This window comes from Empidonax traillii, unplaced genomic scaffold (genome assembly GCF_003031625.1).
Source record: "Empidonax traillii isolate 1590-97213 ecotype Southwest subspecies unplaced genomic scaffold, ASM303162v1 scaffold198:size1128796, whole genome shotgun sequence".
NCBI classification, from domain to species: domain Eukaryota; kingdom Metazoa; phylum Chordata; class Aves; order Passeriformes; family Tyrannidae; genus Empidonax; species Empidonax traillii.
In genome coordinates, this window is record NW_020955391.1 from 890,191 (window position 1) to 900,998 (window position 10,808).

The following is a 10,808-nucleotide window of genomic DNA, read 5'->3' on the forward strand; positions in this document are numbered from 1 at the left end:
TTAAGCTGAAGGGGTAAAATTATTTAGGCTGCCTAGACAGCCTAAAAGAACATTGTAATGCAAAGGAAACTGGAAACTTCATTCCTATCTTCATCTTTCAGTACTGTGCTTGTGTGAAGGTCTTCTGATCCTCTGGACACTGAGCACAAAAATTGTTCTTGCCTGCATTTCTCTTAAAAACTCTAAGGGCAGAGCTCAATGTCCTGTTAAGGCCTCTTGGACTTTTGTAACATTAAAAAGAAGTTGGTACACTTAACTTTAACTATGCAGCTCGTCCCTAAGTTTTCAGGAGGCGGGCAACTAAATCATGAGCATCATGTTATTTGCAGAGATCAGAATTGCTTTCTTTTATTTGCAAATTTAACCCCAGAAGGCAGCACCTCTTATAAATGACATTAGGAAAAGAACAAAATGTAAAATTGGTATCCTGTAATCGTATTTATTTCTATACGCAACAAACTAAAATGCTGGCATCTTTTAATAGCTTTTTCCATATTGGACTCTTTGTTTGGCTGCGGTTTTCCTGATGTATCCTAGTAACATGTTTAGTTAATTTATATTGTGTGTATGTGTAGACAGATATACACACATCCATATGTATGCACACACATAGTCCTCATTAAGTAAGTGTTAAACCTCCCACAGCAGAGTTGGGTTTGGAGGGCAATAGGGCTGAAAACTGCAAGTCTGTTCCTTTTGCAGAGGGGTACCACAGAGACTGCTCCAAGGAGGCACACAGTCCCCAGCGGGGATCTGGAGCCCCTGTGCCTCTGTTGTGAAGCTTCCTCTGGTGTGTGCACTCCAGGCAGGACTAAAATCCTTATTTCTCACTGGGAGCAAAGTGCCACGCTTACAAGCTCTCCTGAGGAGGTGGGTGCATCGTCTCCCATCCCTCACTTGCACGTGCAGAACCTGAAGTGCTTGGCCAGTCCCTCGGTAGCAGAGGGATTGCTTGCATGTACGTTAGCGATGTGAGCACTTGAACCTTAAATTGTTAGAGAATCTCAACTGTTGCAAGACAAACTGCAAAAGCAGAAATATTTGGCAGGTGATGAAGAAAAGAGGGATTCCACATATTGCACAGTAAAACACAAATACAACCTACTTATTTGGTGTTAGAAGACTCTCTCTTCAAGGATTCTATCCTGGTCGTTTCTGCCTTTATTAAAACAAGCGAGCGCTGACTGCAGGGCTACAATACACACTCTTGGAAAAGCCATACACTGCTTATTCTCCTTTTTTTCTAGGCCCACAAGAACAAGTCCTGCGCTGTTGTATTTATTTTATAGCAAAACTCTCTTTAAGGAAGATTCTGCAGACCTAAGGACTGAGGAGTCAGGACTGGGAGTAAGGAAGGGAATGAACAACTTCCTTCATAGCTGGGTTAGAACAAGCCAGCTGCTTTCTACAGTCAAGCTAAAACTAAGAGGAGATGGTCTGCGGTTAAGAAACATGCAGGAAAATTTTCACACCAAATGTGAAAAATGAGAAATTGCTTTAATATATCATAACATGCCGTAAAAATATGATACGTGTTCCTTTCCAGCTTTAAAAGAAGACTTTATAAAATCTACTGTCTTTGATTTGTTAAGACAACTTTATTTCTTAATTCACAAGTCCTCAAGAAAGCATAATGAAGCCCTTGATGTTTTTATTATCTTGATTAGTGCTTCATTGTATAAGGATTTGGTTATTGAAACATACACTAATATTGCACAGTGAAATATTTGGTGACTTATTCAACGTATAGAAAAAATGCGAGATTGTAAAATTGGTATTCAATTCTTTTAATAAAAAACTCACTTGACCACACATTTCTTTGCTGTATTTTCTCACTTATTGTGTATATATTTGAAGAAAAATGTCTGTGTCTGTTGGATATCATCTATCTGACACTAGAAACTGATGCTGGTATTAATAAGTTACCGTGAAAAATAAACCAGTTTGCACTTTGATTTCTATCACTCCTGGTGAGTGATTCTTATGGAATAAACATAGCTCTAACACATGTAAACAACACAGGAAATTAATAACAAAATTCTTTGGATTTCTTTCAGATGCCACATACTTTGTGTAAATATATGTGGCTTTTAATTTCAATGATTTTCCAGTAAGTAATAAACTTTGCTCATTAAGCATTCCCTTAAACTAAACATTTATTGCTTTATAAGTGTTATTTCAACTAAATCAAGTGGATGTTCTTGGTAAATTAATGCAATAGATCTGTTCAACCATAGAAACAGAGTGGCTTTTTTTTTGAGTTTGGGAAACTCTGAATTTCTATTTAAACTTCAAGGGAAAGAGATGCAGTATAATATGTTGATTTTTAATCTGAAAAACATTGATAATATATTTTTTAATTAATCTATCTTTCACTCATAAGCTTGGTGGTAAAACATGGGAAAAATCCCATCAGCTGGATAAAGTTAAATATTTAATCCATGAATCTTGAGGTAATAGTTTTGCACAGAACTGGGTTGGGTGGTTTTTTTCAGTACCAGCTGTGATTAGTCATTATTTTTGACTGGAAGGATGAGTGGGGTATCTTCTCTGAAAACAGAGTTCTTTTAAGTGTGCAATTTTAAGATCAAATGGACAAAAATATTTTACGCTTTGTATGCTTACAGAAAAAAAACATATTAAGAAACATTTTGTTCTCATGGCAGTCATGATATGTGTCTGGATTCTAAAAAAGTTGTTGTCACCAGTCTTTGTGGGGACTTTGCAGCTTAGAAAACCCACTCCCAGGTATTTGGGTGTGCATGTTATGATGTGAAAAAGCCCTTCCACAACACAGAGGTTTGATGTGGGACACACAGCACCTTCATTGCCCTTCCTTACTTGAGCAGCTAGGAGCAAACTCCTTGGTGGAGGTCAACCAGGGGGACCATGGAACCAGCCTCTTCTCAACCCAAACTTCAAGCACTGGGCTGAGTTCAGAGAAGACCATGGTGCCACTGCTGTGTGCCCTCTGCTCACATGGGCACTTGGCTGATGTTGGCTCCTTTTCCACACAGGACCCAGGAGGAGGGGGGCAGTGGCATGGCACAGGCACCTCTTCCTGTCAGGGGTCACTAGCACTCAAAGAGGCGGCCGGCTGTGAGGTCCATGGGAGAGATTTCCTTGCTCTGCCCAGGTCAGATATCAGTGCACAACCCAGTATTTAACATGAGTGCTAGGTTTCTGGATCTTATCTCTTAATGATGCACAGGCTTTCCTTGGGGGACAGTGAATCACCGCATTTCTTGAGTGCTAGCTCACAGCCAGCAGCACCTATTATGCGGATTGCACTGGCCAGGAGTCTGCATGAGGTGGTATTAGCTCTGATCACAGGAATCAAGGGTTAAAATCTATTAGCTCAGACGCAACAGGTTTTAGTTTCTTTTAGTTCTGTTTGGATGAACTGGATTTGCTTCAGACATGACTCATTGCCACTTCCTGCATCTCCATGATGGTTCCTGCAGGACCCTCAGCTGTGGAGCATGGCTTGTACCCACTTCAAACATAATACAAATTCTCATGTACATTTTTCATACTGAGGCTTAATTTGAATTAAACATGGCAGGCCAGAGGGTATGCAGTAGACATCCTTGGTTCTCTTAGTAGACTGAAAAGAGAATTACAAAGAAAAAGAGAGAAAAAAAGAGTGAAAAAAAGCAGGGGAAAAAAAAGAAAAGAAAAAAAAAGAGAGAGAAAGGAAAGGGAAAAAAACCCCTCTGATATATAAAGAAAGAAGTCAAATTGCAAAAGCTCACAGGAAGCCAAATTCTCCAGGCACAAGAAAAGTGACATTATCCAAACAAAATCTTAACACAGCATGGAAATGTGATGAAGAGTAGGGCTGGTATTTTCAGTGAATCTATAGACATATATGTAAATACAATCAAATTGGGAACACATTCTAGGGATTAAAGAGATCTGCATAGCACTAGAAGAAAGAAGCAGCAGATGTAACTGCTAACAACAAAAGAAGGGATTTCTGGCCAAAGTTCAAGATTTTCTTACACCCAAGCCCATTGTTGCAAATGAATCTGGACACAGTAAATAATTTGTAGTGACTTGTAGATCCAACTTCTTTTTTGTTGTTATTCATGAACTAGCTACCATTTACCAACATGACGACTTTTATAAATGAGTTCCTTCAGAGCCATTCAGCAAACACATAACACAGATGTATTCCCATCTAGGCAATGTCACTGCTCTGTTAAAGTGAGCCATTACAGTGGCTGTGAGATGGGCAATGACCGAAAAGCAGTGATGATTGAAGATGAACAAAAAGATCTGAACCCTGATCAGCAGATTTTCAGCAGCAGAGAGGCACGAACTCCCATGAAGCTGATCAAGCTTTAAGGGGGTCTCAGGCATCATGCTTTACACAAGCCTCTCTTGATGAAGGAGGGGAGGTACCAGATGGGGAAGACACCGGGTGGAGCAATAGCCTGGTAAACAAGACCTGTCAAGATAATCCGAAGCTGATTTCAATTTCTTGGTGTCTGTAGCAAGAGCTCTCTGAACATCTTAGCAGTAGGTATTAAACAAGCTATTAGAATTGGGCTCTATAATAAAGTAATTTTAGCAGGTCAAGACAGTCACTAAAACAGTGATATGTCACCTTAACTTCCACATATAGTTGAGAACATCCTGAGCACACAAGAAGAGTGCTCAGACAAAATTAAATTGGAACTAAGACCCACCTTGACAAGTCTCTTACTTCCACTGGTTCCCCTGAGATACATCAACAGTATTTTCAGCATTATTAATGTAACACTCCTGTCTGTGTTTTGTGAAGACCTGAAGCCTGATGGGTTAAGGAAGCCCACAGAAATGTTTTACTCAGTGTCCACACATATTCCACAGGTCTCCACAGCAAATGATGCAGTTTTCCAACTCAAAACTAATTAAAAATTAGGAAAACAAATGCAGATGACAGTCCCTTACTGCCTGCAACAAGGACATCTCTGTCTCGTGTTGTTCAGTGATTCTGAAGGAGAAAAGGCTACCGTATTGTCCCAGTGGGAGATGAATAAACAAGCATCTTCTGACCATCATTATTTTTAAGAGACAGGCAGTAACAGATCTTCTAGATCTGGGAGAAGAGGAGGCATGGGATGGTGAGAAAGTAGAATTTTTCTGATCCCCAAGATGGTCTTCTATGCTGATGCCATAACCAAGCAAAGCCATGTGCAAGGCTTGCCCTGCACTGGGTCTTGCTGTGGCAGCCTGGCCACATGGTGCTGCACCAGCCCTAAGAGATCACCAGCACGGGGACCTGCGTCTGCCAGCTTGCAGCTACTGTCCCATGGCATTAGGCAACTGCTCTGCTGTCTCTCGCTTGTTGTAAGCCACTGTGTCACCTCAGACTTGGCCCAGAATGCCATCTTTACACTTGGAATGGCAGCAGATTAAACAATGAAAAAGTAAGACTATTTGTTCTATTTCTTATTCAGACTGCAAGTCCCACTTTGGCACACAAGACTTTTATTTTTGTAAGATCCTGTTCTGTCAAACAGAAACGGAGCAGATAAAGTAACTTTATATATAGATTTGCACAACTCTTTTTAAAGTCTACATTCAAGCATTACTATTAATGATCCAGGATGTTAACCACTATTAATATCTTATTACAAAAGCTTTTCAGCTTGCTTTTAACAGAAGGAAAATCTGGTTTAATATAAGAAGCCTGAAAAATTGCCAACTATAAAAGAACATCATTCTCTCTTTTTACTTTTTTAATTATTTGAAATGCTTCTGAATTCCCAACATAGTTATTGAGATCCAAGGTTATGATCTAAGAGAAAAGTTATGTTCATTTAATTAAAGTAGCCTTTTACATTTTAAAAAAAGTTACTTTTGAAACATTCATATTGCCATTTATGAGCTTTGGGAGGACTAGGAGCTCTGGGGATTGCTAATAACATACAGATAGCCATGTGTTACTCTCACCTCCGCTGTTTCCCTGAGACCGATTCTTTGCTGCTTGTGCTATGTACAAAGTAATAATAGTCTATGTCTGTTTCATGGACCTTTTCAATCTTTGTTGCAAATCACTTAATGTTTATGTTGCAGTCGGGAAACGGAGGCACAGAAGATGACCTGAATTGTCTCAGGGGGTTAAACTACAGACTAGTGGCAAAGGTTGTCCTTGAACAATACTGTCCCAAGTGACCTCTGCTAGGTTTAAAATGCTATCACCTGAAATTTCTGACTCCTCTGCAACCCATTGCTACTGCAAATGCAATGAACGGAGAAACACATTCACTGATTTCAGTGATTTATACTGCATTGAAAAGAAAGTCAGCCAGAGTGCATGGTCAGCCTGATTAAAAAAGAGAAGTAAGAGATCATCAGCAGCTGGTATTTAATAAGACATCAGTCTGGCAATTTCATCCTAGATTCAAATAGACAGTTGTCTTCTGAGCAATGCTCGGGCCAGCCATTCAGCCCCGTCTGTGCTGAGTGCTCTTCCGTGGAATTCCATTTTATACCTACTACATTGTCAGAGTAGATGGGAAGCCGAATAAAAAATCCAAATTTGCACAACAACATGAAGAAATTCATACAAAGGGATCTCAGGCTCTCACCAGTCAAATGGTGAAACAGTTTGTTTCTCTTCTCTTCCTCAAAAGTTAAACCATGCTGACCTCCCTCAGAGCCACAGATGTACTTACGAGGTCTAGCTCCGTGCCTAATTGCCAGAACGCTGTCTATAATGAAGCCTATTTTTAAATAACTTCCCTTCCATCTTTGAAATCAAAGAGAGAGTATGTGATGTAAAGAACAGCCTAGGTCCAGATAAAGTTTTAAAACTTATAGAGAGGAAGTAAACGACAAGTAAAAGAAGAGAATGATGGTATAGCAGCCAAGATAAGGCTCATAAATTCTCCAGGTTTAAGGGAAGAGGAGTTTTTCAGAATGTCAACCCTGCACATGCTGTGGGTCACTAAATTTCACCCCATGAGGCCTGCGTTGAATTCAGACTGACTATGGCATAATTAGTAATGGTCCCCGCTTTATTTTGTCATAGCCTCAGTGAGAAACTAGCCAAATCCTCATTGAAATGAAAGAAAACTGTCTGGAATGGGGGTGGAAATGCAGTGAAAGTAAACAAAAACAGCTTTCACTGGAACCGTCTGGGGTGAGAGCCATGTCAGGACCAAAGCTGGAGGATCAAAGATTGTGTCTACAGTGTCTTGTTCACCATGGGCTTGAGTCAGCCTCGCCAGTGACCCACATGGTGGTGTGACTACTGGAGTAAACATGTCTTCCCTGCCAATGCAGGCAGAACAGCTTACCGTGCCCATGCAGGCAGCACAGATAAACACAAGTGCAGACCCCCCAAGCACAGGGTGGGGGATTGGTGTGTAGGTTATGGACAGTGCACGCACACCCATAGGCACAGAGATGCCTTTTCTCCTCATGCCTGAACCGCACTGCCACCCCCCTGGAAGTGTCACTCCTCCAAAAAGGCTGGGTTTGTAAACCCTTTTTCTGCCTGTGGCTCACCCCAAATGTCACATCTTCGAATAGCAGGAGTTTTCTGTGTGTTTCCATGCCCTGGTAGCATGCAGTGCTGGGGAGAAAAAGTAAAAGCAAGATAGGAGCCTCCCTAAATCCATCATTCCTCTCTGTGATTGGTACCATTGTAACAGTTTGCGGGGGAAAAGCAAGGAACGTGTCAGATGAAGGCACAGCAGCAAGAGGAGACTGCAACATAAGACACCTCTTCACCATATACAGGTTTGCTTTCTCTCTATAGGGTCTCCTTCTATTTTAAATACAGCACCTGGTGCAAGCCTGGCTTGCAGATGGCCCTGCCATGGTGCTCAGAGTGTGCAGCCCTCCGAATCTGGCAAGCAGCTGTTTCAGTTTCTTTTTGCCAGGCAGCCAGTTCAGGATCATTTTTACTTTTCTTTACCCTTTTCTGCTCCCTCTATACTCAACCCTACCCTCCACAATGTAAATTGGAAGAGCAGATGTATAATCTGGGAAATTTTCCACATCCATCTTTTAAATAGGAAGGTGGATAAGCTAACTCAGCTATTTAGGGCCCCAGTTCGGAAAAAGCACTTTAGGCACATGCTTAAGTCTTGTTGATTTAGGAAAAGCAAAAAAGGCTGGTGATTTCATAGGTCTTAAACACATGCTTATGTGTCCTTCCTGAAGAGCAATATGCACCTGAACAGTGGCCCGATTATGCCAGTGCAGAAGGCACAAAAACAAGTGTTCACTGTAAAATACAGAAGCCAAGTAATGTCCCAGTTTAGCTCTTTACAGTGGTCATGGTTTCACTGATTTTTGAGGTCAAAGAAATGTGCTAACTCTAGAATTATTTATCCTTAGGGCACTCAAATTCAAAAGCAAATATTTAAATCCTGGTCATCTCCAAATCCTCCAAATTTTTCCTCTGCCAATAAACTCCTGGAGACCTTATCCCTCAGTAAAAACATTGATAGAATTACTTGAACAGGCCCATTCAGATTTTAGGAAGGAGAAAATGAAAAGAGCAAAGGATTCCTCACTAAGGATGGTTTCCACCAGATGCTAAGATGAAATGTTGCAATACCCCAGAGAAATGTGGTACGGCACAGACAATTTTGCTTGTCAGTCAGCTGGACCTGGAAATGGGCAGCAAACTAGTGTGAGCTGCTCCCTGGAAGGACTGAGTGGGCCATGTGTGATGCAGTGGTTGTCCTCTTCCACATGTATTTTTGCATGCTGTTTTGTCTTTTGCCCAGTACCTGTATACAGCCTTCCCCTCTCCTTGCCCCTAACCTGCCCCCCAACAAACCCCATTGTTAGTTTTCCTCTTCAATAACAGGAGTCCCCTTTTCTCTGGAGGACACCCTGAGAAGTTACGCTCGCTTTTCTGTCCCCAGCTTCTAGTCCTCTCAGCAGTGACCTCAAGCACTTTGCAGACTGCCTCGTCTGGAACACCTTTCAGTACCCCAGTGTGACTGAAAGGTGAGGAAACTGTCCCAGCCCAAGAAGCTTTCAACATTGTTCCCACAGCCTTGTCCCTGGCTGTCTCCTTTACTCTATTGGCCACTGAGCTCTAAGGCACAGGTTCTTGGTGGCACGGCATGAGCCTGGCATTTGCACCAGCTACTTGTAATGAAACAGGCAGAAATCTTGTCTGGGTACTGCTGACATGGTCTCCCAAAAGGCTTGACAAACAAAGCGAACAAGTGAAGAAGAGAGAGCTCCTGGGCAATCATCACCCATCATCAGGGTCCCCTTTCCAGGAAAGCAGACTTCCAGCTTTCATGATTGCTATGCTACAGATAATAAACACAGAGATACAAGTAAATAGATTTGGCTTATGTCAGAAGCCTGTTGGTTCATGATTTCTGCCAAGAGGTTGCTGTGAAGGTCTCTGACTTTCACTTGTTTTATATATTGTCTTTCAGGAAGATCTGAGGAGAGCAGAGAACCAAGGCTTACCTCCACAGTCTTGATACACTGAAGCTAGGTATCAATGAGCACAAGTCAAACCAGGGAAGGAAGACAAAATTTGGCTGGAGAAATGAATGTGGAGATAGTTTTCCTTTGTTTTTTTCCCTTAATCATAGCTTGTAGCATATTAATAGAGATCAGCTTTCATTGCAGCTGCCTATACTGTACTTGACCTATGCAGAAAGAATTTGGTCTCCGAGCCTGGAAGTCAGGCATCCTTCCCTAGCTCTGATTTCTCTTAAATAATTTTAATTAAACAAGGAAGGAAAAAAGTGAACTGACAGTTATGAATAATGAAGTGGGAAGGGGCTATGAATACAATAAGAACTAATTAAACAGTGAGGGAAAGACCATGCTGATTTATTTCTTTTTCTTTATTTCTCTTTTTTTTTTTTTTTTTTTTTTTTTTTTTTTTTTTTTTTTTTTTTTTTTTTTTTTTTTTTTTTTTTTTTGGTGTCAGACTTTTAAATGAAATACATGTGCATTAAGAGTAAGGAAGGATTTAAATCTGCTACACACACTTTCCTTCAGAGTACAACACATGACAGACGTTAGTCACATCACTTAATGCACCACTGCATTAGGCTTCAGATACCAGTGGACTGTGCAGGATAGGAACCTGCATGGAAGGGCATAGGAAACGATGCTGGAGAAGTAAGTTTTACCTTCTGTTATGGATGGGCTTGCACATGTGTACACTGAACCTGTGGCACAGCAAGTACCATAAAGCCAAATCATTTCCAAATGCTAAGATGCTTCAGTCTGTTCTAATAAAAATATCCGTATTTCCCTAGCATGTTACTACTGAAGATGTGCAAATAACAATAGCAATATATTGCACCGCAACAAAAATGAAATCACCAGCAAGGGACCATCCCACAGACCACCTGCAGATTATATATCATTTCTTTTCAGAAAAGCTGGAGCAGAGGGGAAAGGGGATTATTTTATTCCACAGAAACTGATGGCAGCAAGCTAAAAATGACACAGGCAATATTCATTCTTTGCTCCCAAAGAGAGAAGCGAGGGTCAGCTACATAAAATTAAAAGGCTTTAGTGGTAGAGTTCCTCTACAGTCTCCTTACTGATGGTTTTGAGGCAAAGAACAGCAGAAGCACTGAAAGAAGTGACCCACACAGTAGCTGACCAAGTAGACTCTGCCTCCCCTTACCCAGCACTGTGAATCCCATCCTTTGATTAGAACTCATAGACTCCCATTCACATGGAAACGTGAGTCAGATTGAGACTGACTCCAGGCTTCTAAGGTTCTGCAAAACGTTCCTCCATTTCCCTCACCCTGCACTTGCTGCTTGTCCACACTACCTTCAAGTTTATCATCTCCAGCAGAAAACATC

General features: G+C 41.2%; 1 long non-coding RNA gene across 1 annotated transcript; it reads left to right on the forward strand.

Annotated features, from left to right (window-relative positions):
• Positions 1-2,054: 2,054 nt before the first annotated feature.
• Positions 2,055-9,776, forward strand: LOC114059002. The gene is made up of 3 exons (XR_003571562.1): positions 2,055-2,110; positions 6,067-6,161; positions 9,408-9,776. It is a non-coding gene; the product is annotated as an uncharacterized LOC114059002 (long non-coding RNA).
• Positions 9,777-10,808: the final 1,032 nt, after the last annotated feature.